Below are 25,300 nucleotides of genomic sequence, written 5' to 3'. Positions count from 1 at the left end.
GGTGAGTGCAGAGATCACTTTTTTATTCTCTCGAGCTCTATCTTTCAATACTCCACCATATCTCTTAATTTTTTTATATCTTTTTTGGATCCCTTCAAAGGTCTACTGTTCAACCTCAATTTTTTATTTTCTTGATGCAAATTTTGTAGATCTTCTTTCAATACCTTTCGTTTCTTGGTCAACTTCTATACTGCATCATCTTTTATCATCAAATTATATCTTAGTTGGTTAACTTGATCTATCATAGCCATATTCTCTTTCTTTAACCTTTTTTTTTTCAATCTCAAACTCTCATTGGACAAACTCAAAAGTTGACAATACCGATACTGAAATAGGAGTTGGTAACTTTTTTGAAACATAGACTGGTAGAGGCTTAATTTCATTAATCTTTTTCATTTTTCATGTAAGGTAACCTACTGTAACATTATTTGTAAATCTAGCTGGACTCATTCAGTTGACCTGTTTTCATGTTTTGATGATTTCACGAACACTTTTCATGTAACCGGGTGCCTCATAATCAAACTCGAGTGAACTGAGTCTATGAGTCATAGGGATGAACTACTGTGAGTCATATTATCTTTGAACCATAGAGGTACATAACTCATTATGCCTTATATTCCTAAAAAAGATACCCATGACTCATCTATATAATTATACAAGATGGCCATAAGAAGCATCCATGGTGCCTTCCATGTTACATCATCACTAGTGAGCTATAGAAAGAATGACATCCACTAACTTTTTGTCTAATTTTTCTTTCATTTTTTAGCAACAAACTCTTTGATGAAAATGAAAAGAGCGGAGAATGGCCAAAACAATGTCTTTTCTTTTCCCTAAAAGTGACTTCTAAGCCAAATAAAAAGTAACTGAACACACTCTATAAATCGCCCCTCATCCTTCATTCGATAAAAATTAAATGATCTAACAGTCTTTGCCAAAATAGTTAGTAAAAGGTTTATACCTTTATCCAATTGTTCAAAAAAATCAACCACTGATACTTCTATATGTCCTAACACCTTAGAAAATATCATCAATACATACACGGCCAAAGCAAACAAATCCAATCCCTGATCAGTATCAATATACTTTTTTACATACTCAAACAGAAAAGCTGATGGAATAGTATCAACCTCATTCTTTTCTTTTTTATGCTTGTTTATCTCCTCAACCCCTACTTGTATGATCTTGGCTAACTTCTTTCTATATTCAGTGATTTTTTGCTCCTTCCAATAGATCTTATCTTGATTTACAGACTCTATTTGAAGTAAAGATAAATATTCTTCAAACGTGGGGGTCAAGTTTTCTTGGTTGAACATAAATCATCGATAATATGGATATCAAAATTATACTGTGACTCTTATTAGCTGTTCATCAATCTTTTTGACATAAACAGTGTCATATCCTCATATTTCTTGAAAAAAGATTCATTTCTCTCTGTTTTCCATTGTTCCCAAATAACTTTCAATTTTGATATATCATTATGATTGAGATCTACATGCACTAACTGTGGCAGCACTGATATATGACCATCTACTAAATAATTTTCTTCTTTCCCTAAGTACTTTCTGATTGGCTCTTAACCTCTAAGTAGCTGTTACACATGGATGACATCCTTTATGCTTTCTGAAAGTTTTTCTTGTTGAAGATTAGTCTAAAACAATACCCTCTAAGAAATATGGTACATATATGATGTATGCAACAAAATTGAAGACAACAAAAAAATTAAACAAATCAATAATGTAAATAAAACAAATAAATAAATAAATGAGTAAATAAACAAACAAGTATAGTATATGATGTAACAAAATATACATAGTGTCCTAGTTTTATGTAATTTTCTCGTAAAAGGACATCATGGCTCTATTCTAAGGTTGGACACTACGACTCACTATATGTCGAGTTAAGATTTATGTGTCTAAAAGTTCTCAGACTATTCCTCACATCATCGTCCATTATAGACTAACAAGACTCTTCGATCCTCACCTATTACAAGCTACTAACAGAAAAGGTTCAATCTGAGTGAAAGTGTTTTGCTAGCAAATGCAAAGGTTATCACCTTATGAGAACATAGCTACTTCACTTCCTCCTAAAAGGAATAGAGCCTGGGTCTAGAGCTCATGCATGCAAATGAATATGCAAAATGTGTGCAAAGTGATATATTAATCAACATAACATAAATAAATTATAACACAAAATCAAAATAAAGTAATAACTAACATACAATTTATTTTATTCATTAACCTTTATAGTTTTGAAAAATAAAATAAAAAAATTAAATTAAATAACAAATAAAACCAATTAAATCCAACCATTGCCAATAACGCAAAATTAAAATTTTGGCCTGACTCTAAACTAATTTATGTTCCTAGTGGAATGGCCAAGCTGTCGTAATGGTTTTGGGACTGTCAGATATAAAAGAATTTAAAGTAGGGAAAAATAAAAGGGGAATTGCCACCAATCTTTGTTAGGGTGTGATTGGCCACCTAAAAATTTATCTTTTTAATAAAACTATAAAAGTGAGTTTAAAGTTTATTAAAAAGATAAATTTTGATATATGAAAATTTGATTGGGTTCGAGAGTCAATTACGTGTAAAGAAGGATTAGCACCCCCACAACGCCCATAAATTGGTACCATTTAATTATACGTTATTTTCGATGTTGGATAAAAATGGTTTCAATTTGAAATTTAACACTAATTTCCTTTACTTAAAAAAAATAAATTTTGGTTAAAATTTTTTTTTAGGAATATTGAAGAAATCTTTAAATTAAAGAATTATCTTAAAATTCTTCAACATCTAGGCAGAATTTAAAATAGCTCTTTTCGTTTAAGATTTAACACAATATTCCTTAAAAAAAAACTAACACTATTTGTGAAAGATTATTGTTGGTGACTCTCTAACATTTAGGCAGAATACCAAAAATTATTTCCTTCAGAATGTTATTTTTGTTTTATTTTATAACATCACAACTTTAAAATATATATATTTTTGTCTTGTACGATATTTTATAAGAAGAAATAAATAATGGTATTGTCAGGTAACAAATAAAAATTAAAGACAAAAAAATACAAAATGAGCGTCAACAATAATATAGTGATGCATTTATGCCCATGGTTGATAAGTGCAATTTAAAAAAAAATGGATTCTTAAATGTGATGAGACTACCTTAACTCTTCAACATCTGGGTAAAGCTTAAGTGCGACTATTTATATTTAAGATCTCAATTTACTATTATACTTTTATTATTAATTAGTCCCATTATTAATGAGAATTAGGAATTCGTATGAAAAACTTAATAAAATAAAGTTTCCTAAATATTTCATCATCTAGGCGACATTTAGGAATAAATTACTTCAAGTGAGATTTTCACATGTGTCCTTAGGATTTTGAAATGATTTTGGTTAGAGCTTAAGTTGAGGTTTTAAAGGTTAGGGCTTTAAGATTTTGAAGATTCAAAATTACGTATCAAATTTAGGTATTTAGATTTTTGGATTTTTAGGTTTTGGATTTTAGGGTTTGGGATTTTGGATTTTAGGGGTTTTTAGAAATTTGAATTTTTAGGTTTTGGATTTTAGGGTTTGAGATTTTGGATTTTAGGGTTAGGGTTTCAAGTTTCAGATTTTGGGGTTTAGGTTTCTAATTTTAGGGTTTGAAATTTGGGTTTTGATTTTAGGGTTTGAGATTTGAGGTTTTGGTTTTAGGATTTAGAGGATTTAAGGTTTTGAGTTTAGGATTTTGATGTTTTAGGGATTTGATTTTAGGGTTTAGAGGGTTTAAGGTTTTGTTTTTAAGGTTTAGAAGGTTTAGGATTTAATTTTAGGGTTTGGAGGTTTGGGATTTAATTTTAGGGTTTAGAAGATTTAGGGTTTCGTTTTAAGGTTTGGAGGTTTGTGGTTCAGTTTTGGGGTGTGAAGGTTTGGAGTTTTGATTTTAAGGTTTGGAGTGTTTGGGGTTGGATTTTAGCGTTTCAGTTTTTAGATTTTGAAATTTATGGTTTGGATTTTAGGGTTTGAAGGATTTAGGGTTTTAATTTCAGAGTTTTGATTTTTGAGATTTTAAAAGAACGCGAACATATTTAAAAATCCTTAACATCTAGATGGACTATCAGAGCAAATTTGATTTCTGAAAATTTCAAGAAAATAAATTTTTTATTATAAAGTTAATATTAATCTATTTAATATATTTTTTAATAATAATTTTTCAACATCTAGGCAGAATTATCATTATTTAAAGCATGATTGTATTCTCTTCAATATCTAGGGAGAGAAAAGTTTTTATTTATTTATTATGCATATTTTATATTTTTTATTTAATACTTGGATTATTAAAAAAAAGAAATTAAAAGTTTTTAAAACATTATTATTATTGTTATTGTCATTTAATTACTATTATTGTTAATTATTACTATAAAACAAAAAGTATTTATTTTAATAAACTCTAAAAGTTTTAAAGTATGTATAGTAACAATAATAATAATGTTAAAAATGATATAAATAAATAGTATATAAAAATAAAAATAATAAATTTTTTTTTAAAAAAATACTTGAATCGGACTGGTTAACGGTTGATCTGGTCGGTTCTGTTTGTAGGGGTTCAAACCGGTCCAAACCGATTCACTACGGTTCGTTTGGATCGGCTGATGGCTGGCTGAAGTGGGTTGATGGGTCGGTTTGCGCAGATCTCAGGTTTGGTAATCGGGCACGCACGGATCCTTCCTACTCTATACGACGTTGTTTTGTTTCTTTGTTTTCTTATAAAAGACCCCTTTTTTTTAACTCATTTCTTCCCCTTTTAAAAAAAAAAAATTCTTCAACTCTCTAAACTCTCTAACTTTGGTCAGAGTCCGGTGCCGTGCCACCACGTTGGCCACCGTATGGGTCACCGCCAGTAGTCGTCATCGGTGACCAAAAAATTCTAAAATTCATGGAAAAGCTCCTTTCGACCTTTTGAGCTTAGATCCATTGTCCTTTTCATGAGAAAAATCTCGATCGGTATAGATTGGGGTTTAAAGTTTTTTGTATTCTCTTTTTTTTTTTGAAGATTAACTGATGATCTTTTTTTTTTAAGATTAATTGATGATCTTTTTTTTGGTATAAGTGGCTTTGGAGCTGAGGCTCATCCCTAAAGGGATGACTATGTTTTGTTTTGTTTTTGTGGGTTTGTTCTGGCTTTTTTGTTTTTTTATTTTTATTTTTTGATGGATGGAGTTTGGTGCTTTGGGTTTATTGAAGATGTGTTCGAGAGAGAGACCAGAAGGGGATGAAGCTAGGTTCTTTATAGGGCTTGGTTTGTGTTTGGTATAGTGGGTGGTCTAAGGCTGTAGGGGGTGGCTGTAAGAATGAAAATAGAGGTGGCTGGTTTGGTGCTGGTTTGGTGGGTGTTTACAAGGGTCACGGTCTGATGGGACTGGGTAAGGGTGGTTGGATCATATGGGATCAGGAAGAGGGCTGGACAAGGACGGCGGTGGCGTCGTACACCAGCATTCTGTTTTATCTCTTTTTTTTAATTAATTAATTTTTTTAATTTAATAATTTTTTAATATTTAATTTTTTTGTTGTATTTTCTATTTAATTGATAAATATTAAAATAAAAATAAATAAAATAAAATAAAATGTAAATATGTTTTGGGCCTAAATAATGAGATTGGGCTTCAAGCCTGATTGAATCAAATTGGACCTGAAATCTAGTTGAATCAAAATCGGCTTGGAGTCCAATTGAGTCAAAATCGAGCTTAGAGTCCAGTCAAATCGGAATTAGGCTTGGGTCTGAAAACCTAATATCTGTGACGAATTTTAATACAATACTTAACTGAAAAGGCTAGACAAATTTGGTGTCTACACAGCTTCATCTGTAACACTTAGGGACTTTTACGGTTATCGATTGGTGATCGCTCTGATACTATTTGTAGAGACTCGCACCTATCTTACGAGATATTATTTACTTTGATCCAAAGATTTCACGTCTTATCCCACAAAAAATATCTTATAAATTTAAAATTAAATTTTTAAATATATTAATTTTTATTCATACATTCTTTCGATGTGAATTGTAAGCAATACATAAGCAACTAAGCAAAAGGTAATTTAAACACTCCATAAAGTGGAAATAAAGAATAAAGAGAAGAAAGAAAGAGAAGAACCGAAACTCAATATCAAACTTTCATATCAAATTCCGGGTTTCAAAGGTTAATCAGGTCGGATTCAAGGTGGGTTTTTGATTTTGGTAAAGAAAATTGACAAAAAGCAAGAAAAAAAAAAGAATGCTCAGAAGAAAAAAACGTTTCAAATAGAAGCGTTTAAGCATAGGGTGGTAGTTGATCCAAAATATGCAGAGAAGTCATGGAAGGTTCTGGAACATGCTGTTCATGAAATTTGTAATCACAATGCTAGTGGGCTTAGCTTTGAAGAGCTTTACAGGTTAGGATTTTTGTTTCTTTCCCCTTTTTTTAGAATTTTTGATGTGATTTTGTTTTCATTATGTGCCTATTGTTTAAGTGTTTTGATTGTGCGTTGAAATTTATCTGAATTTTAGTTTAATTTTTTGAGAATTTTCCGGTAATAATATTCTTGAACAATTGAGAATTTAAAAGTAACTCTTGAGGAAGGTGAGTTGAGTAATCTACGTATTAGGCGATGATGAGTTGCCAAGACACTGAATTTGTTAAGTTTCTTACTCCATTGTCTATAGAATTAAGGCTCTAGTGTTCAAATGCCAGCAACATCTATAAATAAGGAAACAAGAATATAGGTTGTTTGTGGGTACTAATTGGAGTAATGAATTATCGGTGGTACGATAAGCAGTTGGGTTCTGATTTTGAACTTGGCATTACCTTCTTGGATATTGAAATTTGAAAATGGTGTGGAAAGTGTTGCCGTTAATGGTATTCTGTAATTTATACATCCAGAAGATGAAGGCTGATGACCCTAGCAAACAGAGCTCGAGTTTGAGAGTTGTCTAAGTTGTTGTGAGGATGGCCAAGTAACTGGCTGATGCAGATGCCACAACTGGTTCTTCAGAAAGGGCCACATAAAGGTTAATATGATTGTTGATCACAAATATAAGGACCTAGGAAGGATGTATTGCTTGTTTCGTCGGGTACCCAATGGGCTTGTTTTAATCAAAGATGTCATGACTTCATACATTTGTGATGCTGGTAAGCAGCTAGTTACCGATCGGATCCAGAAAGGCTAAAGGATCCTGTGGATTTTGTGCAACTTTTGTTGGATTTAAAGGATAAACATGACAAGATTATCACTTCAGCATTTAACAATGACAAGACTTTTCAAAATGCATTAAATTCCTCTTTTGAATATTTCACCAATCTGAATTCTGGGTCTCCAGAATTCATCTCTTTGTTTGTAGATGACAAGGTTCGCAAAGGTTTGAGGGAGGTTACTGAAGAGGATGTGGAGCTGGCACTTGACAAGGTGATGATGCTCTTCCGTTACCTTCAAGAGAAAGATGTTTTTGAGAAGTATTACAAGCAACACTTGGCCAAAAGGCATCTTTCAAGGAAGACCGTCTCTGATGATGCAGAAAGAAGATTGATTGTTAAGCTCAAAACAGGGTGTGGGTATCAATTTACTTCGAAATTGGAGGGTATGTTCACAGACATGAAGACATCACAGGATACGATGCAAGGTTTCCACGCAAGTCGTGGTTCATATATAGGGGATGGCCCCACACTTTCTGTACAGGTCCTCACTACTGGATCTTGGCCAGCTCAACCCATTACTACGTGCAACCTTCCTGCTGAAATTCTGGGCATAAGTAAGAAATTCCGTAATTATTACATTGGGACCCATACTGGGCGGAGGTTGTCTTGGCAAACAAACATGGGTACGGCTGATTTGAAGGCAACCTTTGGTAAGGGTCAGAAGCATGAACTGAATGTTTCCACGTACCAGATGTGTGTCCTTATGCTCTTCAACAATGCTGATCAACTGAGCTATAAGGAGATCGAGCAGGCCACAGGGATACCAGTCTCAGACTTAAAGAGGTGCTTGCAGTCACTTGCCTGTGTTAAGGGAAAAATGTGCTGCGGAAGGAACCTATGAGCAAGGACATACTGACACTGATACCTTTCTTTTGAATGAGAAGTTTACAAGCAAATTTATCAAGGTCAAGATAGGCACTGTGGTTGCACAAAGGGATTCTGAGCCTGAAAATCAAGAAACTAAGGCAGAAAGTGGAAGAAGATAGGGAACCACAGATTGAGGCAGCAATAGTGAGTGTCATAATGTTTAGATCCGTAGATCTATCGTTAGACATTGACTTGAGAAGTCGCCACTAATCTTTTTTTATTTACGTGCGATTGGTCACTTAGTTGAATCTATCTCCTAAGTTTAACTTAAGTATCCTTAAAAAGTAGATTTAATGTCTGCGAAATTAGAATTAGGTTCATAAGTACAATTATGTGTGAGAAAGGATATAGCACCCCCGTGATACCCATAAAAAAATGATACCAGCTTTATTTCATATTATTCATTAAGTTTTAAAATTTTTACCAAGTAATTAATTATTAAAAATTATTTTTAATTGATTCCAATACTTTTGACAGAAAATTAAAAAAATCCTCTTACCTCAAGAGTACACAAAAAAATTACTGTTTTTCTTGCAGAGATTTCGTCGTCAGATTATTTAAAATTAAAAAATGTTCAAAGAAAAAAAAGATGACTCTTAACCTTTCATGGGGATCTCTTTTATTATTTTTTTTTTTAAAAAAAATTCATATCTTTATACAAAAAAAATTAATATTTTCAACTTTTCCTCAAAAAAACTTTTTTTTTTAAATAATTTTTTTATTTTTAAGAAAAATTGATACTTTTAATTTTTTTTCAAATTTTTTTTTAAAATTTTTATATTTAAGAAAAATTAATACTTTCAATTTTTTCTCAAAAATACATTTTAAAAATATTTTATTTATTTATTTATTCATTTAAAAAAAATAATTGATAAATAATAAGCAAACTAATAAAAATAGAAAAAGAATACCTCAAAGCAATTCATGGCTCGACTCTTAAAACTTGCCACGGCTCGGCTTATAGCTCAAATGGCTCAAAGCTGGACTGGGACAGAGATCGGGTCGAGTGACTGGGCAAGGGCGCCCAGCGTTTGATGTGCGGATCCTTAAAACGAGTCAAAGGGAACCCACTTTCTTTAGCTAAAATGGCACCGTTTTATCAAAGCTATAAAGGCCTTCTTTAAGCTTTCCCCTTAATTTTACAAGTTTTTCTTCTCTCTCTACGTTTTTTGCTCTGCCTTTTTCTCTAAGAAAGGACGGACATTGGTTAGGAACTCCACAAGATTTCAGCAAAATGCCACAATCACCTTTGTCTTCGATTGTCATCGACCATTCACTGATGTTCGATCATCGGTTTGCTTTGAAACTTGTCGTGAGATTCTTCTCAGTCTCGTCGTCTTGGATTTTGGTACAGATTTTTTAGAAAACCTACTTGCTTCGTGTGAATCTGTTCAGGGAAGTGATGAATCTGAACTCAATTTCCTTGTTGCGTCGATCACCACCACCCTTGAGATATATTCTCCTCATTGTTTTTGGCTCTTTCCTCACTAATTTGGAAACCCAAAACTTGCTAGATAAAATGCAAATGAAACCCCAAAAATTTGCTTCTTTGTTTCTAACATTGCTTTGTTGTTTTTCTTTGTCTTGTTAGTATTCCTTATCACCTGATCTTTCTGTGTAATTACTCTTTGGGTTGATCAACCTTGATAATATCTTCTTTCAGAATGGAAAAACCAGTTTTATAGTACTTTGCCAACAAATAAAGCAAAAAAAACTCCAGATGTAAAGTTGTCAAATATTTAGTAGATGACTGAAGCTTTCAAAAAGTGGTCAGCAATGGCACTACCCCATATAAGGGCTTCTCAAGCAATAGCACTTGGTCCTTGAACCTCTTAAAAACATATGTAAACTCATCAGGCGCCAATCGAATTTGCACAGCAACACATGAACTAATAAATCTAAATAAAATTAACACAAATGAACTAGCTTGCTCTTTTGTAACTTGGTCAACAGTGCATGCCTCCTTTTTGGTGGTTTGTCAATGGATTAAATAATGGTGATGAAGATAAGATCTCAGTTTAAAATTGAGCATTCTATCCCATTCAATTTGGATTTTAATTTCAAAAAGCAATTAAATTTTAAATCAAATCTTATCACCAGTTTTATCTTTTCTGTTTTTTAAAATTATTTTATCTTTTTATTTATTTTATTTGAAGTTTATAAAAAAAAAGGTTTAAAAAAATGAGTGTCTATAATTGCTCCTTTTTGCATAATTTCTGTGAAACAAAAATTATATAAAGATGTAAACATTTATCGTAACCTTATTCCAGAAAAGAACAAGCTGGACTAATACGAAGTCTGAAAACATAAAAATTTAGATTGAACCAGAATTCAAGATGAACAACTTGGACTAAGTCAAAAAAGGACTTAGCACAAGGTGAAATCCAGAAACGTAATGACCTGAATCGAACCAAAGTTTGAAATAACTTGGACTGAAGCAAAGAAGGATCTGGTATAGGTCAAAATCTAAAATAGAATGATTTGGACTGAACTGAGGTCTGAAATGAATAACTTGGACAAAGCTGAAGAAGGATTTGACATAAGTCGAAATTAAAATGACCTAGATTGAATTGAAAAAAATTTAGCATAGGTCGAAATCCGAAACAAAATGACCTGAATGGAACTGAAGTCTTTACAACAATTACAAAATTTCAAAACTTCAAAGGTTCACGATTTGAAGTATTCAAAAATTTTATAATCGAAAATTCATAATGCAAGTTTAAACTCAAAGATTCACAGTTGAGTTAAAAAAAAATCACAAATTTAGAGTTTAAAGGTTTGCAATTTAAAGATTCGCAATAATTGAAGATTCACAAAAATTTCAGATTCGTAAGAATTAGAGATTTGTAAGATTTTCATATTCACAAGAATTAAAGATTCGCAAGGCTTTCAGATTCGCAAGAATTGGATATTCATAAGACATTCAGACTCGTAAAAATTGAAGTTTCACAAAAACTTTCAGATTCACAAGAATTAGAGATTCACAAGGCTTTTAGATTTGCAAGAAATGAAGATTCGTAAAAACTTTCAGATTCACAAGAATTGGAGATTCACAAAGTTTTCAAATTTGCAAGAATTGAAGATTCGTAAGGTATTCAAATTTACAAGAATTGGAGGTTCGTAAGACTTTCAGATTAAAGATTCATAAAATTTTTGGATTTTGCATTTGAAAAAACTTCTAGAGATTCACAACTAGAGTTTCAAAGGTTCTCATTCAAAGATTTTAGAATTTCATCCAAAATTTTCAAGATTTTGATTCAAAAACTATGGGTATTCACATAAAAAAAAATTTTAAAACTAAAGGATTCTCATTTGAATCATTAGAGATTATTGTTGAAGGTTTTACAAATTATCCTCATCATTGAAAATGTTTCTTCAAAGGTTTCACAACTTTAAAAAATTGGGATGTTTTCCTTGTTAACAATCTTATCAAATTATTTTTTGAAGTTTTAAAGTTCAAAATTCCTTTACCAAAGTTAAAATTTTGTATGATAACGATGCGAATGCCTTCTCAATGATGCAAATGCAATAATTTAGATTCTCACAACAATTCAGATGTCATACTCTAAACCATGATTCATATGTTCACTACATGATGCAAGTGCTTGATTAAACCATGATGCAAATGCAAAGTAATGCAAATATCAATAAAATCAACACCATGACATTCTAATTTTTTATGGTAATAAGGTTCTCAAGACTCAAATATCTCACATTTCCTTTTTAACTTTCTAGCGGTAACATTTTCAGAATCACTTTACCAATTTCGTTAACTGATCCATGTTATTTTCAGTATTGGGTCACAACTTACATATTATATTGGTTGATCCATCCCCATATTCACCACTTGGGTACCACATTTGCCTTTTCAAATCAACTTTTTCATTTTTTTACCCTTGTTATCATGGATTTCTTTTCAAAAGAATGCATGAATCTTTTATGAATATTGTCATTCATTGATTATTATTTCAATTCATGACAAGTACAATGCAATCATATATTTTCTTGATTTATTTTAAAGATGCAAAAATGAGTAAGGGTAAGGTGAATTAAAAGAAAAAGAAATCAATACAAAAACAAGTCTAGTACAAAAATAAATAGATCAAGAATCAAATTCAAAGCATGTTGCTAGGGTAAGTGTTTGAATGGTATAATAATATCCAAATAATGAATATTCAAATAATTTCTAACATTAATCCAGGATTTTTTTTCAAAAACTCATTCCATTTACTTTCAAAATTATTTTGAGCTCTCACATTTTACCCAAGTTTCAAAAGATCTTTAGATGATATTGATCTTCCATATATTGAGCTGTTATTCTGGTTTTCAGCTCAGATGTCTTTCTACCTAAATCGTACCTTCAGGTTTTCAATTTGAGTCTTTTTTTTTCTCAATTTTCATTTTTTCATTTTTCTTATTATTTCATTTTTTCATTTTTTTCTTTCTTTTTTCTTTCACCCATTATTGATATGTCTTCCACATCAATCTCTAAAGCAATGAAGTATGATTCTGTCATTCCATCATGAGCATGCTTTAGTTTAACATATGATTATTCAATTTGAGCATTCATATTTGATCCAAATAAACTTTTAAAGGTTGTAATGTAGGCCATAAGAAGGTCATGAAAGAAATAGATATAATAGGCTCAAAACATGTGTTTAAAAGGTTCAAAACCAAAAGATAATTTCTCATCATTTGATGCAGCTTGGCATTTGGCTCCATTTCTCATAATTTCACTGCTTTTTCTTTTTTCATTCATTCATTCCTTACAAAAAGATTTTCATTACTTTACCTCAAATCATGTGTGGCATTTATTTATCTTTTTTTTATTTTGCTTTTTTTTTTTATCTTTTTTGCTTTCTATCTTTGAAACTTTTTGTGATCTTTTATCTTTTTTTTTCAAAAAAAAATTACCTCTCAGTGTAAAAGATGATCCTTGATTGGGATTTTTTAGAAAAAAAATCATAATAAGCCCAAAGAGGTAGCAATGAATGGTTTTTCAAATGGTAAAAGAAAGATGATCATTTTTCATCTCAAATGTAAATGCTTTCTTTGAACATCATCTATTGAATCAAAATAAACTTATGAATCTTTATGAAGAATTGCATATCTTTAAGACACGTTTATTTGCTAGCAGCTTACTTTCTTTATTCAAATAGTTTTTTTAGATAAATGTGAATGAGTTTTCAAAATTAAATCTTAAAATTATTGTTATCCTTACCTAAACATTCATCATTTGAAATTTGAGAATGAGAACAAGAGGATATGAAAAAGCAAAACATGGAATAGCGGATGGATGAAAGAGAAAATGTAATAAAATGCATCATCTTTATCTTTTATTAAAATGATAAAAAATAAAATTTTATTACATAATAAAAATCTTAGCATTACTCTAAAAGAAATCCAAGCAATTTTCAGTCAGTATCAACATCCTTGTCTTTCCTCAAGATTATGTCCCTGTGTGATCAAGTGAATGGTTTTTACTGTCATCTAACTTTTTTGATTCATCGAAGCTTACCAAGCTTTTTTAGATCAAACTTTGCACCTATGCTTGAAAGCAGGGTAAGTTTTTATAGAATGACCAACATTTCCATTATGGTAATCACATGTGGCATTAGCATCATACCATTAAGGATATGGTGACTTTAATAGTTCTAGAATAACTGAATATATAAGTTATTTTAAACTAGTTTTAGGAATAACTCAGTGTAAGTCATAGGGATAGAGTCAATGTAGGCATTTTCTTGATTATTTCGAGATCTCTTCAAACCATCCACTTGTTTATTAGGCATTGAAGCTGGTGTAGTAATAGGACCAAGCCCATATGTAGTTGTCTAAAAAATTGATCAAAAAACTAGGTGTGGAATAGGATGATAAGAGAGCGATGCAACATGATTAATGATTGGATAATTGGTAAGATATACTGGTTGTGGGTATGAGGTATAACTTTTAAACTGTTATCCTTCAAAACTCACGGCTTGAGCTTCATTTTTTTTTCTCTTAGACATCCCACCTTTTTTTGTACTAGAGGTCTCTCCTTATTCAAGTTTGCCACTATTAATGGCATTCTCTATCGTTTTCCCAAAGATCACCATATTGACAAAATTCTTGGTGGCATTCCCAAACATTTTTTCATAATATAAAGGCTTCAAAGTACTCACAAATAAAACTATTATTTTTTTCAGTGAGAGGTGGTTGAACTTGAGTAGTTATATCTCTTCATCTTTGTGCATACTTTTTGAAGCTTTCAGAAGGTTTCTTTTTCATACTTTGTAAAGATAGGCGATCTGGAGCTAAGTCTATAACGTGTCGATATTGGGTGATGAATGCCTTTGCCAAATTGTTCTAAGACTGGATACGTGTTCGATCTAATTGGACATATCACCTCGCGGTTGAGTCTGCGAGACTATCTTGAAACACATGCATCAGTAGTTTCTCATCATAAGCATGGACAATCATTTTGCGACAATACATGGTAACATGAGTTATCAGGCATTTTGTTCCATCGTATTTTTTAAATTCAAGGACTTTAAATTTTGGTGAGATGACCACATCTGGAACTAAGCATAGTTCAGCTGCATCTATAGAGCTAAAATAATCCATTCCTTTGATAGCTCGTACTCTCTATTCTAAAAGGTTCATTTGTTGTATGCTCGGGTCTTTTATCATTTTAGAAGTCTTCATCTTCAATCCCTCTTTCTCTATAAGATCATCAAAATCAAGAACCTCAATTGGATCGTATGTTTGTCCTAAAAGTAGGGTTGTGTAGCTATGAAATGGCATTTCAGGATATGCCCTAGAAAATGGCATCCGTAGGACTTGTGTATTTTGAAAAGATTGGCCTTGATTTGGGCCAAACCCCGAAGGGTGTAGAGGATCCACGATATCTTATTTTTCACTTGAATTTAGGGTTTTTTTTTTACTTTTTACCTTTATATAATTTTTTTAACATCTTCATCATTTTTGCTAACTCCCATTTTATCTCATCTTGAGCTTTCTCGATTTTATCCATACAGGTACTTTGTTCCTGTTCCATTTGCCTTGCTTGCAATCGAGTATTAAACTGGTGATGTGAAAGTTGGCTTGAATTTGTCAATGGTTGAGCTATTCTTAAACCTTTGATTACTATAAATTAAAATGCTTATATTACTACATGCTCATGTCATGAAAGAAAGATTATAAAAATAATCTTAAGATGATTTCAAATTAACACATGCGAAATGAATGCCAAAAATATATACAGCCTAATGTTATCTTGTTTTAAATAAAAGAAAAAAATTCAACTAACATGCATATTATCATGAAAATTCATACAACAACAACAGTTAATTCCTACTAAAAAAAATCAATCATTGTAAAAATGTAACTTAGCTGTTGGATTTTTCTATGAAAGGGAAAAGTAAGGCTCTAACTACAAGTTAGGTTCCTTATACTCACTATATGTGGTTTAAGGTTAATAGTATAAAGGTTTTCAAATTGCTCTTTACATCATTGTCCATCACAGACTAGTAAGGCACTCTAATCCTCGCCCATTATAAGCTGCAAGCAAAAAAAGTTCAATTTGAGTGGGAGTATTTCGCTAGTTACTGTGGAAGCATTAGAACCTCACGAAAGCATAGGTACTTTACTCCCTCCTAAAGGGATGAAGCTCGGGTATAGAACTCATGTTATGCATATGCATATAAATGGCATAGTTAGCAATATAAATAAATAAAATGAATAGAAAAAAAGAGAATAAAAATCCTTACAAAGAATTCAATTTTATTAGGCTTTTTGGATAACATGAATTATTTGTTGGCCTGACTCTGGGCTTATCCTCAATGGAGTCATCAAACTATCATAACGTTTACATCTATAGACCTATCGTTAGACATTAACTTGAGGAGTCACAACCAATCTTTTTTTATTTAGGTGTGATTGGTCACCTAATTGAATCTGTCTTTTTTAAGGGAAACCCTAAGTTTGACTTAGGTATCCTTAAAAAGTAGATTTAATGTTTGAAAAATTAGAACTAAGTTCAAAAGTATGGTTACATGTGAGAAAGATTATAGCACCTCAGTAATACCTATTGAAAGATGGTACCAACTCTATTTCATGTTATTCATTAAGTCTTAAAAATTTTATTAAGTAATTAATTATTAGAAATTATTTTTAATTGACTCCAATACTTTTAGCAGAAAATTAAGAAAATTTTTTCATCTCAAGAGTATATAAAAAAACTATTATTTCTCTTGTAGAGGCTCCGTCATTAGATTATTTAACATTAAAAAATGTTCAAGGAAAAAAAATGATTCTTAACCTTTCATGGGGATTTTTTTATTATTTTTTTCTTAAAAAAAAATTCATGCTTTTATGCAAGAAAAATTAATACTTTTAACTTTTTTTAAAGTATTTTTAAAATTTTTATCTTCAAGAAAAATTAATATTTTCAACTTTTTCTTAAAAATGCCCATTTTTATTGAAATTTTATTTTTAAGAAAAATTGATACTTTCAATTTTTTCTCAAAAATATTTTTTTAAAATAATTTTTATTATTTTTAAGAAAAATTGATACTTTTCACTTTTTCTTAAAAATATCTTTTTTGAAATTTTTATTTTTTTAAAAAATTAATACTTTTAATTTTTTCTCAAAAATATCTTTTTAAAATATTTATTTATTTATTTATCTTTCTGTACTCATTCAAAAAAAAATAATTGATAAATAATAAACAAACTAACAAAAATAAAAAAAAAATATCCCACAACAATTCACAACTCGACTCTTAAAACTTACCACGACTCGACTTGTAGCTCAGATGGTGCAAAGCTGGACTAGGGCAAGGATCGGGTCGAGCGACCGAGTAAGGTCACCCGGTGTTTGACGTACGGATCCTTGAAATGGGTCAAAAGGAATCCACTTTCTTGAGCTAAAACGACACCGTTTTATAAAAGCTATAAAAGCCTTCTTTAAGCTTTCCCCTTCATTTTACAAGTCCTTCTCTCTCTCTACGATTTCTGCTCCGCCTCTTTCCCTAAGAAAGCACGAACATTGGTTAGAAACTCCACAAGATTTCGGCAAAATGCCACAATCACTGTCGTCTCCGATCGTCGTCGACCACTCACCGGCGAACGTTCGATCACCGTTTTGTTCTGAAACTTGTCGTGAGATTCTTTTCAGTCTCGTCATCTCGGATCTTGGTACAAATTTTTCAGAAAACCTACTTGCTTCGCTTGAATCTGCCCAGGGAGGTGGTGGATCTGAACTCAGTTTCCTTGTTGTGCCAGTCACCACCAACCCCGAGATATATTCTCCCCCTTGTTTTTGGCTCTTTCCTCATTGATTTGGAGACCCAAAACTTGCTAGATAAAAAGCAAACGAAACCCCAAATGTTTGCTTCTTTGTTTCTGACCTTGCTTTGTTGTTTTCTTTGACTTGCTAGTATTCCTAATCGCCTGATCTCTCTGCATAATTGCTCTCTCGGCTAATCAACCCCGATAATATCTTCATCTAGAATGGAAAGACCAGTTTTATAGCACTTTGCTAGCAAATAGAGCAAAAGAAACTTCGGATCTAAAATAGTCAAATATTGAGTAGATGACTGAAGGTTCCGAATAGCAGTCAGCAATAGAGCTACCCCACACAAGGGCTCCTCAAGCAACAGCACTTGGTCTTTGAACCTCTTACAAACAGATGTAAACTCATCAGGCGCCAATCAAATTTGCTCAGCAACACATGAACTGATAAATCTCGAAAAAATTAACACAAATGAACTAGCTTGCTCTTTTGTAACTGGGTCAGCAATGCATGCCTCTTTTTTTGTGGTCTACCAATGGATTAAATAATGGTGAGGAGGATAGGATCTCAGTTTAAAACTGAGCATCCTATCCCATTCAATCTGGATTTTAATTTCAAAAAACAATTGAATTTTAAACCAAATCTTATCACCAGTTTTATCTTTTTTGTTTTTTAAAATTATTTTATCTTTTTATTTATTTTATTTGAAGCTTACCGGAAAAAAGGTTTGAAAAAAAATGAGTGTCTACAGTGAGCATCTTGAAAGCAGGAGTGTGATAATCATAATAACATTGTTGCTGAGGTCACAAAACAGCTACAGTCAGTTTCTGCCCAACCCCGTTGTAATTAAAAAACGAATAGTCTCTTATTGAGCGAGAGTTTTTGGATAGGGATAAAGGTGACAGGAAATTGTATTGCTACCTTGCTGAAGAAGAATGTGTGATTGTCTTATCTTTGTCAGGGTTTTGTAACCTTTTATTAGTCCTGCTTTAATATCACTCCGAGTTCTTGCCTGGGTCTGTGTAGTCTTACCTCCATTTTATAAGTTGATAAATTGTTTCTTGAATTATAGGCAGTTAAGGTGAAATTTTTTTATTAAGCAGAAAGGGTTCTTGAATGTTACTCAGTCCGAGCAAGTTTTTTAGTAGAGGAGAAAGGTGACATTAATGGCATAGGACTATTGATCTAACTTTGTATGCTTGTATATATGTTTTTTTTTAATGTGTCCCCATTTTTGCTTCGCGGCAAAGATTTATCAAAAAAAAAAAAAAACACATTTTACTAAATTGGAGAATTTCTCAATTGCTGAATATGAAAGGGAAAAAAAGTAAGGACTAAAAAGATGAAACCGGAAATGCATCAACAATGTGCCGACATCAACAATGTGCCCGAATTTGTCATGCACTTTCCTTGTACATCTCACTGTTCACCAGTTGCAGCAAAGAGATTGTTCGGATGGGGTTCCTGAATGATCTTTGACAAGAAAGAAACCCTTGGGTGACCTGTTTCATCGTTGGCCGGAATTTTGGATCGGTATGTACACATTCTAATGCTATTGTAGCAACATGAACAATATTCTGCGCGACCATCTGGCTTGTTGGTGGTGAGAGACGTGGATCTAATATATCGGATAGCATTATATTTTGCAAAGATGATGGTTTTGACACCATTGATAAAAGTTCCCCAGGATGTTTTCCCATCAATGTTTCCAATGCCAGAACTCCAAAGCTAAAAACATCACATTTTTCTGTTACAACCATTGTGTAGGCAAGTTCTGCATAAACAAACAATGCACATTAAAATATCTAAAAAAAATACATTTAGTTTGAATGAATGTGGGAATGTGCACAAGCAAATTTAATAATGAAGATGAATTTAATTTGAAATTAGCTATAGAGTTTAAACAAGTGGGACAATAACTTAAGAATTTAGACAATTGATATCCAACAAATCTAAATTTGAATTTTAGCACGTGCAACACTTGTTTTCATCCGAGCCTACGGCCTCTGATATATATAAAATAATAATTAAAAAAAAAAAACGTTAAGAAAATTAGTAAATGAAGTAGTAGAGATAGCATCACCTGGAGCTACGTAGCCACAAGTGCCAACAAGCCTGGTTATATTTGAAGAATCAGGGTCTAGGATTCTAGCAGTGCCAAAGTCAGAGACAAAAGCCTCCCAGTCTGAGTTTAAAAGAATGTTGTTACTTGATATGTCTCTGTGGACTATTGTTGGTGTGCATTCATAATGCAAGTAAGACAAAGCATAAGCTGTGCTCTTGATGATGTTAACTCTTTTGGTCCAACCCAATTCCACAGCTTCACCATCATCACTTAAGACGCAAAACAAGCTTCCTCTTTCCATGTATTGGTAAATCAAAAACATGCATCGCTTGTGTAGACAATAACCATGTAGCTTCACAATATTCCGATGTCGAATTTCTGTCAAAAATTTTATCTCATTTTTGAAACTCCTATCGAAAGCCGGTTCTTCTGCTTCAAGACGATGAAGCTTCTTTAAGGCCACCACTTTGCCACTAGGTAACTGTGCTCTGTAAACACTTCCATAACCACCAGTTCCAATGCAGTATCGGATGTCAAAATCACTTGTTGCTGCTATGATGTCTTCATATGCTAACTTTCCATCATAGTTCCATATCGAGAACAGATCTCCATTCCTAGGTGTTTGCACTGTAATTGGGTTGACCTTGGCCTTATACCTCAACAATAATGAACACCCAAAATAATAAACGGCAAAGAATAAGGAAAAAGGAAGAAATGTTTGGAGGAGAATGTAATTCATTGAAGAATGGGGTGGTGGAGAACATGAGTAGGGTGCTAAAGTTTGGTTGCCACCAAATGCATTGGCATCAATTTCGTAACAGTTAGAGTTCAAGTAATTAAAATTTGTTAACCAACGAAGACTATAGGGAACTCCTGAGAGATCTACTCGACATAGAAAAAGGCTTCCAATTTGATCAGGAATGGGACCTCGTAAACTGTTGCTGCGTAGCTTTAACTCTTCTAAATCCAGGCAATTACCAATTTGGGGCGGAATGGATCCACTCAACTGGTTTCCTGAGAGGTCCAATGATGTCAGTGCATGCAATTTTCCAATTTGGGGCGGAATGAATCCACTCAACTGGTTTCGAGACAAGTTCAACAAAGTCAATGCTTTCAAGTTCCCAATTTCCTCCGGTATTGCACCTTCTAAAAGATTTGAATTAAGGGACAAAACACGCAAAGTCTGCAAATCTCCAATTTTTGAAGGCATAGACCCGTCGATTCTGTTGAAGCTAAGAAGCAATTCTTCCAGCTTGTGTAAAAAACCAACAGTGGCGGGGATTGGCCCAGTGAGGTTGTTTTCAGACAAACACAAATAAATCAGATTCTCAAGGTTTTTTATTTCTGAAGGTATGGAACCATTGATTAGATTTGTGGCAAGGCTAAGATATTTCACTTTTGTCAAATGATTCAAATTGAATAATGGACCAACAAGCTTGTTGTTTGATAGATTGATGGTGACCAAATTGGTTAATGAACCAAGAGAGGAAGAAACGGAGCCATCCAGCATGTTATTAGACAAATTCAGGGTCACTAAATTGGTTAACTGACCAAGAGAAGGGATTGAACCGACGAGCATATTGCCGGACAGATCTAGAGTCACCAAATTCTTCAACTTCCCAATCTCTACCGGGATGGATCCATTGATTTGGTTTCCGTAAAGAGACAAGGACATAATATTGGTTAGCCGACCAAAAGAAGGTGGTATTGGACCAATTAGTCCACAACAACTCAAGTCTAGAGTCATTAAAACCTCCAAATTCCCTAATTCTGGGGGAATGGGATGGTTTAATTGATTTGAGCTCATACGCAGGTGGGTAAGATTGTTGTTCAAAAGAAGAAAGGATGGCGGAAACAGTTGTTTAATTTGGTTCCCAGTCAAATTTAAAATGGCGAGATTCTTCAAATTCCATAGCTCCAAAGGGAGGGAACCCTTAATATATCTGTTATATGAAAGATCAAGAAACTCTAATTGGAAGAGATTGCCAAGCTGAGGAGATAACTCACCAAATAAACTATTGTTGGACAAGTCGAGGTGCACTAATGTTGATAGATGGCCTATTTTGGACATAACGACCCCATCGTCATTCATGCTCCCGGAGACTTCTTGACCACTAAGACTGAGAAAAACAAGGTTCGGAAAGCAGGAGAAGTTCATATTTTCAAATTTAACTGCGCCATCGGAAGGTGGGTAAATTTTGGTGACGCTACCAACGTCATTGCATGAGATACCTGTCCACTTGCAACGCTGCGAAGTGTCGTTGCTGTAGCTACTCCACCAACCACTCTCGATTAGAGCATCTGCCTCTAGTTGTAGTAACGAAGTTGCGGCAACTTCAGCTGCAACATAGGGAAAAAGGACGATAGTCCATACCGTTATCAGTATGAAAGCTGTACAATTGGATGAGCCCATGTTAAAGTTCAAATATGAGAAATTGTTCCTTTTTGTTGAATGTTAATTTCCAGACTAACGAATTTAAAGAAGTTTATTTCCGAAGTCAAGGTCTTCTACCTTTCGAAGGGGATCAGGGAACATGTTTTCCATGTACTGTTCAGCTTTTTCCGTGGTCTTTACTTCAATTTGTCTTCTTTGCAAAACTTTCTGTGAATCTTCTTACCGTATAGACCCATTCTATCTAACGCACATTATCCAGCAAATGTAGCTCCAGGATGCATCCTGGCCGCTTGGATTCAAAGCGAATAAAAAAACTCAGTCCTCTGACAATGACTGCTATATTTTCTTAGGCTTCATTTCGATGGGGGCCAGTGTGGTGAGAACTGGGAGGTGCACTGACCCCCACTATCCAAATCAAGCATTTAAGAGCAGACTCAAGGAAGCATTTTGAATCTAACTTTCTTCGAGCATTGCTATAATCATAATCAGGAGTAATTACAGGAAATACTTGTCTATTACGTTCATTGACTTCTTATTTGCAAATAGAAAACAGAATAGATTGTACCACACTGGAGAATTATTGCCTTGATGGCGTAGACCAAGATTCATTAGACCGTGTTTTGGTGCGTATTATTCTACACTTTATAACTTTTTTTTTTCCTATTTCTAGACTTCAGAAAGCAAGAAAAGTGATCAGCTCGTGTTCACTCTGTCCATACCAAGCAACAAGTTCATAGATTTTCAATTCTATGTTTTGGTTCCTGTTAGAACAAGCCCCAATCAATCAATCAATCAGTCAGTCATTCAGCAAAAGGAGCAAATCGAACAATAAAATTGTTATGAATTCTTGAAAGTGGACTTGTGACTAAACTTTACTGATTAACAATGCTTATTGCCTCTAGGGGTTATACAACCAGAATGATTAATCAGGTCAAACTCACTGTAAGTTTTTGATTTTGAAGCTTGATTTTTAGATTTTGGAAAAGAAAATTGACAAAAAAGAAAAAAAATGAATGCTCAAAGAAGAAAACGTTTCAAATAGAAGCGTTTAAGCATAGGGTGGCGGTTGATCCAAAATATGCAGACAAGTCATAGAAGGTTCTGGAACATGCGATTCATGAAATTTATAATCATAATGCTAGCGGACTTAGTTTTGAAGAGCTTTACAGGTTGGGATTTTTTTTATTTCCTTTTTTCTATTTTTAGAATTTTTGATGTTATTTTGTTTTATATATGTTTCTATTGGTTGAGTATTTTGATTGTGAGGTGAAATTTATTTGAACGAGATCCCAATTATGCTGCGAGTTTTAATTTTATTATTATTTTTAAATAATTTAAAAAATTAAAATATAAAAAACAGAATAAAATATAATAACAAATTGTCATTTAAGAATAATAAGTAAAAGTTCACATAATTGTGAGTTTTTTCTTTCATGGGTCGGGGTTGTGGCATATTAATCAGCAGCATCAATGATTGCTTGTTTGATTCAAGAAAAAAGGACAAAAAGATGATAATGTCATCACCATATCCATAAATCAAAAGATCAACAATGCACATGTAACTCAATAGCAAACCACATGTCAATTGCATCTTTGATGGGTAATATACTAACCAAATGCTAGGAATGCCTCTTTTGCTCATGATTGCTAGAGATTGACTCTTTCAGCACCTGTAGTCTTGCCAAAGCATGATCGATATTTCAGCACCTGTACATTGAATCAATGCCATTTGCAAATGCAACAGAATTAAGGTTTTAAGGATTTTCTTCAAATGAATCATATACTACAGTATCCTTTAAAATCAAAATAAAAGGTGTAAAGAAATATCACAATAATGATACTTCTCATATCCATATAACTTAAACAATACAAAATAAAATAGTTTATCTTTTCAACAATCAATAATAATTCATTAATCAATCAATTAAGGTTATAAAGGAATGTACCTTAATTTTGCATTCACAACTTGTTCTTTGGAAACGAATTGCAACATGTGTGATCATTTGATAAAAGAAATGTATGACATATTGCAATGCTACATAATTTGGAGGGAAGCTTATTAAAAAAATCAACTAATATAGACTGGTTTCAATATTTTTAAAAAAATAAAATTCATTATATGATTATGTATGTATGTAGTCAACAATCTCTGCAATCTAAAACATGTAAATTGAGGAAGTCATTTCAATTACACAGAGAAATTGAAGATAATCCCAATTAGAATTGGGTCATTAGATGGGTGGGAAAGAAACTCTTTCATATAATAGAAGCAAAAACATTAATTTGTATTCCACATATAATTAAATAAATTGCCATAATAGACTTTGATAAATAGTTTAACAATTGGAAAAGCAAAATTTCTTTTCACTTGCATGTCAAAAAATAGATTTTAGCTACTCAAAGATTCATTTACAGTCAAAGAGCATGAAGAACTATATTAAAACCTTAAAACATGAAGCCATACTCAATTACCTCTCACCTTAACCATCTTAAGTTCTTTAACAATTGTTCTAACTAACCATATGTACTGCTTATAAGATATCTATATTTACAAACGATATGAATTCGATGCCATCTAATCCATATGTAGGTACCAACCATTGAAGTGAAAAGTCATCTTCAAGCATATTTTTAAGAAATATAAGTGCTTGTACAGGAAATTATAAAGAGAAAAAATAATTCTATCAATAAAGAGAAGATCATACTTCAACATAAAGTGTAGTATAATTCTAATTCTTTTTTCTTTTATTGCTAGTCACATGAGTAACTGAAAATTAGTACGCAATGCAATTCTGGTTAAAATTGAAAACAAACAATATGAAAATTAAGATAAAAAGTAGTTTTATCTTATTTATAATCATTGAGATCTCCTAGAATGTTACTTTGACAAAAAAGTTTAGAAATAAAGCAAAATTAAAAGAATCAAAGAAAACATAACAATATTTTTATTTCTTAACAGGGCAAAATCAATCTCAATTGCAATTTTTAAAAAAAAAATTTCTAAAATGAAGGGAAACAATAGACTTCCGTAAAATCCATCACACTTTTGAAAATAGTTAAATAAGTCTCTTCCATCATCATGGTTTGCAGATTTACATCTCCTATTTCTTGTTTAGACGTCCTCACTTCGCCTCATGGTTTTTCATTTACTTTTTGAGAAATTAAGGTTTTATTCACTTTTGCCCATACTTCTTCCATATTGTCTTGCCTAATATTTCTATATCCATATGATATCTATAAATAACCTTACCTCAAGATGCTTTTCCACCCCACAATCATGCCTACTGTCACAAAAAATGTCTTCTATCCCAGGACTCCAGTTGCTTAAACTCCCCAAACTCACAATAACTTCTTGAATTCTTCATTTCAGATTGACAGAATCCTTTTCTCTCCGTAGGGGTGGAAACGTTTTTTCTCGAAGAAGGTTTCGAGTCAACAAATTTAGCTTTTCACTTTTTCTTTTTCGGATTATGGTCTCATGATT

General features: G+C 32.5%; 2 pseudogenes across 1 annotated transcript; one reads left to right on the top strand and one right to left on the bottom strand.

The window, feature by feature from the left end:
• The first annotated feature begins 6,112 nt into the window (after positions 1-6,112).
• Positions 6,113-8,481, top strand: LOC149516612 (cullin-3A pseudogene; annotated as a pseudogene). Its single transcript, XR_016345862.1, has 2 exons — positions 6,113-6,415; positions 6,904-8,481. The product of XR_016345862.1 is annotated as a cullin-3A pseudogene (transcript).
• Positions 8,482-18,699: 10,218 nt separating this feature from the next.
• Positions 18,700-21,834, bottom strand: LOC111293400 (uncharacterized; annotated as a pseudogene).
• Between the last annotated feature and the right edge of the window lie 3,466 nt (positions 21,835-25,300).

This window comes from Durio zibethinus, chromosome 10 (genome assembly GCF_047325235.1).
Source record: "Durio zibethinus cultivar Kanyao isolate XHJ-2024 chromosome 10, ASM4732523v1, whole genome shotgun sequence".
Lineage (NCBI taxonomy): Eukaryota > Viridiplantae > Streptophyta > Magnoliopsida > Malvales > Malvaceae > Durio > Durio zibethinus.
This window is presented reverse-complemented; position numbering and strand designations above follow the sequence as displayed.